A 6,000-nucleotide genomic window follows, 5' to 3' on the forward strand; every position below is an offset into this window, starting at 1 on the left:
GCCTCCCGCCTGTCCGGCGCCTCTGCCGGAGCCTCCCGCCTGCCCGGCGCCTCTGCCGGAGCCTCCCGCCTGCCCGGCGCCTCTGCCGGAGCCTCCCGCCTGCCCGGCGCCTCTGCCGGAGCCTCCCGCCTGCCCGGCGCCTCTGCCGGAGCCTCCCGCCTGTCCGGCGCCTCTGCCGGAGCCTCCCGCCTGTCCGGCGCCTCTGCCGGAGCCTCCCGCCTGTCCGGCGCCTCTGCCGGAGCCTCCCGCCTGTCCGGCGCCTCTGCCGGAGCCTCCCGCCTGTCCGGCGCCTCTGCCGGAGCCTCCCGCCTGTCCGGCGCCGCTGCCGGAGTCTCCCGCCTCTCCGGCGCTACCAGGGCCTTCCGTTTCTCCAGCGTTGCCGGAGCTTCCCGTCTGCCCAGCGCCAGCTGAGCTTCCCGTCTGCCCAGCGCCAGCTGAGCTTCCCGTCTGCCCAGCGCCAGCTGAGCTTCCCGTCTGCCCAGCGCCAGCTGAGCTTCCCGTCTGTCCAGCGCCAGCTGAGCTTCCCGTCTGCCCAGCACCAGCTGAGCCTCCCGTCTGCCCAGCGCCGCCAACGCCGCCCGTCTGCCCAGCGCCGCCAGTGCCGCCCGTCTGCCCAGCGCCGCCAGTGCCGCCCGTCTGCCCAGCGCCGCCAGTGCCGCCCGTCTGCCCAGCGCCGCCAGTGCCGCCCGTCTGCCCAGCGCCGCCAGTGCCGCCCGTCTGCCAGGGGCCGCCAGTGCCGCCCGTCTGCCAGGGGCCGCCAGTGCCGCCCGTCTGCCAGGGGCCGCCAGTGCCGCCCGTCAGCCAGGGGCCGCCAGTGCCGCCAGTCAGCCAGGGGCCGCCAGTGCCGCCAGTCAGCCAGGGGCCGCCAGTGCCGCCAGTCAGCCAGGGGCCGCCAGTAAGCCAGGGGCCGCCAGTGCCGCCAGTAAGCCAGGGGCCGCCAGTGCCGTCAGTCAGCCAGGGGCCGCCCGAGCAGCTGCCCCTCTGTCCCGAGCAGCTGTCCCTCTGTCCAGAGCAGCCATCGCCCCTCTGTCCCGAGCTGCTATCGCCCCTCTGTCCCGAGCTGCTATCGCCCCTCTGTCCCGAGCTGCTATCGCCCCTTTGTCCCGAGCAGTTGTCCCTCTGTCCCGAGCAGCTGCTTCACCTCTGTCCCGAGCTGCCCCTCTGTCCCGAGCAGCCCCTCTGTCCAGTGGGGTCATTGAGAGGGGTGGTCATGGTGAGTAAGCCAGGGAGGCGGACAATAAGGCGGACTAAGACAATGGTGAAGTGGGGTCCGCGTCCCGCGCCAGAGCCGCCACCGCGGACAGACGCCCACCCAGACCCTCCCCTATAGGTCAAGGTTTTGCGGCCGGAGTCCGCACCTTTGGGGGGGGGTACTGTCACGTTCTGACCTCTATTTCCTTTGTTTTTGTATTTATTTAGTATGGTCAGGGCGTGAGTTGGGTGGGCAGTCTATGTTTGTTTTTCTATGTTTTGGTCTAGTTCTATGTTCGGCCTGATATGGTTCTCAATCAGAGGCAGGTGTTCGTCATTGTCTCTGATTGGGAACCATATTTAGGTAGCCTGGGTTTCACTGTGTGTTTGTGGGTGATTGTTCCTGTCACTGTGTTTGTTTGTCACAGGATAGGACTGTTTTGCGTTTGCACATTTCTTGTTTTTGTTAGTTTGTTCATGTGTATTGAGTTATTAAAACATGAATAACCACCACGCTGTGCTTTGGTCCGCTTCTCTTCCTCCTACAGACGAACGCCCTTACAGTTTGCTTAATATAAGGAATTTTAAATTATTTATACTTTCAATACTTAATTATATTTTAGCAATTACATTTACTTTTGATACTTAACTATATTTAAACTGAATACTTTTGGATTTATAATCAAGTAATGTTTTACTTGGTGACTTACAATTATACTTGAGTCATTTTCTATTTACTTCTTCAGGATGGGTGGGGCCCCTGCGGGACGGTTGAGCTAACGTAGGCTAATGCAATTAGCATGAGGTTGTAAGTAACAAGAACATTTCCCAGGACATAGACATATCTGATATTGCCAGAAAGCTTACATTTGTGTTAATCTAACTGCACTGTCCAATTTACAGTAGCTATTACACTGAGAGTGCACTTTTTTTAACGTGAAAAGTTATTTATTAACAAATTAGGCACATTTGAGCAGTATTGAGACAACATTTTGAACAGAAATGCAATGGTTCATTGGATCAATCTAAAACTTTGCACATCTAGTGGCCAAAATCTAAATTGCACCTGGGATGGAATAATACATTACGGCCTTTCTCTTGCATTTCAAAGATGATGGTACGAAAAAATACAAAAGAACGGTTGGTTTTTACTTCATATTATCTTTTACCAGATCTAATGTGTTATATTCTCCTACATTCCTTTCACATTTCCACAAACTTCAAAGTGTTTCCTTTCAAATGGGGTGCGTCACTTGAGTGGATTGAGTCACTGATGTGATCTTCCTGTCCGGGTTGGCGCCTCCCCCCTTGGGTTGTGCCGTGGGGGAGATCTTCATGGGCTATACTCGGCCTTGTCTCAGGATGGTAAGTTGGTGGTTGGAGATATCTCTTTAGTGGTGTGGGGGCTGTGCTTTGGCAAAGTGGGTGGGGTTATATCCTGTCTATTTGTCCCTGTCTGGGGTTTGGAATGGGCCACAGTGTCTCCCGACCCCTCCTGTCTCAGCCTCCAGTATTTATGCTGCAATAGTTTATGTGTCGGGGGGCTAGGGTCAGTCTGTTATATCTGGAGTATTTCTCCTGTCTTATCCAGTGTCCTGTGTGAATTTAAATATGCTCTCTCTAATTTTCTTTCTTTCTTTCTTTCTTTCTTTCTTTCTTTCTTTCTTTCTTTCTTTCTTTCTTTCTTTCTTTCTTTCTTTCTTTCTTTCTTTCTTTCTTTCTTTCTTTCTTTCTTTCTTTCTTTCTTTCTTTCTTTCTTTCTTTCTTTCTTTCTTTCTTTCTTTCTTTCTTTCTTTCTTTCTTTCTTTCTTTCTTTCTTTCTTTCTTTCTTTCTTTCTTTCTTTCTTTCTTTCTTTCTTTCTTTCTTTCTTTCTTTCTTTCTTTCTTTCTTTCTTTCTTTCTTTCTTTCTTTCTTTCTTTCTTTCTTTCTTTCTTTCTTTCTTTCTCGGAGGACCTGTGCCATAGGACCATGCCTCAGGACTACCTGGCCTGATGACTCCTTGCTGTCCCCAGTCCACCTGGTCGTGCTGCTGCTCCAATTTTAACTGTTCTGCCTGCGGCTATGGAACCCTGACCTGTTCACCGGAATTGCTACCTGTCCCAGACCTGCTGTTTTCAACTCTCTAGAGACAGCAGGAGCGGTAGAGATACTCTGAATGATCGGCTATGAAAAGCCAACTGACATTTACTCCTGAGGTGCTGACCTGTTACAACCACTGTGATTATTATTATTTGACCCTGCTGGTAATTTCTGAACATTTGAACGTCTTGGCCACGTTCTGTTATAATCTCCACCCGGCACAGCCAGAAGAGGACTGGCCACCCCTCATAGCCTGGTTCCTCTCTAGGTTTCTTCCTAGGTTCTGGCCTTTCTAGGGAGTTTTTCCTAGCCACTGTGCTTCTCCACCTGCATTGCTTGCTGTTTGGGGTTTCAGGCTGGGTTTCTGTACATCAGCTGATGTACGAAAGGCTTTCTAAATAAATTTGGTACCAAGAATATGCATATCCTTTCTTCAGGGCCTGAGCTAGAGGCAGTTAGATTTGAACATGCCATTTTAGGCGAACATGGGAAAAAAGGGTACAATCTTTAAGAGTTAAGCATCTTTACTTTTACTCAAGTATGACAATTTAATAATTTTTCCACCACTAATTTCAGGACCCTGACTGTTGATGCTTGTTTGTGGAGGGTGCCTGTAATAACAGTACTGTTTTGCATAGCAGTCCCTCATGCTATCCTCTACACCATAAGGAGTCAAAGTCATAATGTCCTTTAGAGGACATGAAATTACATGTTTATCTGTAATGGACATGAGGAGAATCATGACTTCACTTCTGACGTCAATTTGATGTCCACCAGAGAAACTAGTGTATCTGATGTCTGAGATTAAGTGGTTCATCAGTAATATGCTCAAACTCTTAATTGTCATAATAGATCAAATCAATTCCCTTAGCTCTTGATTGGCAATCAAGAATGAAAACACATATGGAGTACCGGTAGATACGTTCTGCATTTAGGGAGGACAGGTGTTAGTACATGCTCCAACTCCTGATAAAATATCCTTAGCTACTGAAAGTCCATTGGCATATTACAGGTATTTCAGATTGGATAAACCCTCTGGAGACTGCACAGATAGAGGACATAAAGCTTCATTTTCTGAACACACACGTCACTGAGTCACTTCCAAACCCGTCTGTTTTTCATTTTCAGTTCCTGCGTGTGTCTCAGAGGTGTTATTTTACTTTCATATGAAGTCCAGGCTATTCTGCCATATTCCAAATACAGTAGGAGCAGCAAGGGTTCTCCTCCCTCGGCATACTGTTCTCTTGAAGATACCATTCGTCTGATAGGTTCTGGAAAGATCAGTCTCTCCCCACAAGGCAACATGGTTCAAAGAGGAGAGCGCGTTTGAAACTAGACACAAAGCAGTACTGTCAATGGATAGTCTGCATTATTTGATTTAGGCTAAGTGAAGACGGGGACACACAGTATTCTTTTGAGCTTTTCAAGGAACGGAAGAAACCAAATGAATTAACAAAACGCATTTTGATTTAAAAAAAATAAGTGTTTACATTCAAATGCTGCTCTTGTAAAATAGTGACATGCGTACGCTTAGTTTCCTGAAACAAGTCACCTATGATTGCTTTGCGACATCCATTAAAAGTTGTGCCTGTTCCACATTGGGTACATTTTGAATATAACTCTGTTTATTGTGAACTTAACAGGGTTGAGCGGCTTCTGTCTTGGGTTTATTGTTTTTGGTAATATTTACAGTACTTGGTAGTTACGTAGTGTAGGTTCACATTATTCCATAGTTATTACAACTGTGATACCTTTGCAGTATAAATCTTTTCTGCAGTCTTAGAACATTTCAACATAGAATTTGCCATTCTTGTCATTTTCACAGCTTGTGCTAGCTTGGAAACCATCAAGCTAGCACAAGCAATACATGAGAACAATATCTTACTTTGAAGTGTATTGTACACATAACAAACTTCTTATGGCTGCAGGGGCAGTATTGAGTAGCTTGGATGAAAGGTGCCCAGAGGTGCCCAGAGTAAACGGCCTGCTCCTCAGTCTCAGTTGCTAATATATGCATATTATTATTAGTATTGGATGGAAAACACTCTGAAGTTTCTAAAACTGTTTGAATGATGTCTGTGAGTATAACAGAACTCATATGGCAGGCAAAAACCTGAGAAGAAATCCAAACAGGAAGTAAGAAATCTGAGGTTGGTCGATTTTCAACCCAGGCCCTATTGAATTCACAGTGGGATATGGATGATGAGTTGTACTTCCTAGGGCTTCCACTAGATGCCAACAGTCTTTAGAAACTTGAATGAGGCTTCTACTGTGTTGTGGGCCTGAATAAGAGCTGAATGAGTCAGGTTACTGGCAGAGAGCCATTTCCTGGTCATGCGCATTCCACATGATATCGACCTGCGTTCCATTGCTTCTCTAGACACAAAGGAATTCTCTGGTTGGAACTTTATTCAAGATTTATGATAACAACACCCTAAAGATTGATTCTATACTTAGTTTGAAATGTTTCTTCGACCTGTAATATAACTTTTTGAAGTTTTTGTCTGAAGTTATGCGGGACCTGCACGAGCGTTTGGATATGTGTACCTAACGCGCTAACATAAGTAGCTACTTCAAATCAAATCAAATCTGATTTTATTTGTCACATACACGTGGTTAGCAGATGTTAATGCGAGTGTAGCGAAATGCTTGTGCTTCTAGTTCCGACAATGCAGTAATAACCAACAAGTAATCTAACTAACAATTCCAAAACTACTGTCTTATACACA

The sequence above is a fragment of the Oncorhynchus mykiss genome, chromosome 3, assembly GCF_057628025.1.
Source record: "Oncorhynchus mykiss isolate SJ-2025 chromosome 3, ASM5762802v1, whole genome shotgun sequence".
In the NCBI taxonomy this organism is placed as follows: Eukaryota; Metazoa; Chordata; class Actinopteri; order Salmoniformes; family Salmonidae; genus Oncorhynchus; species Oncorhynchus mykiss.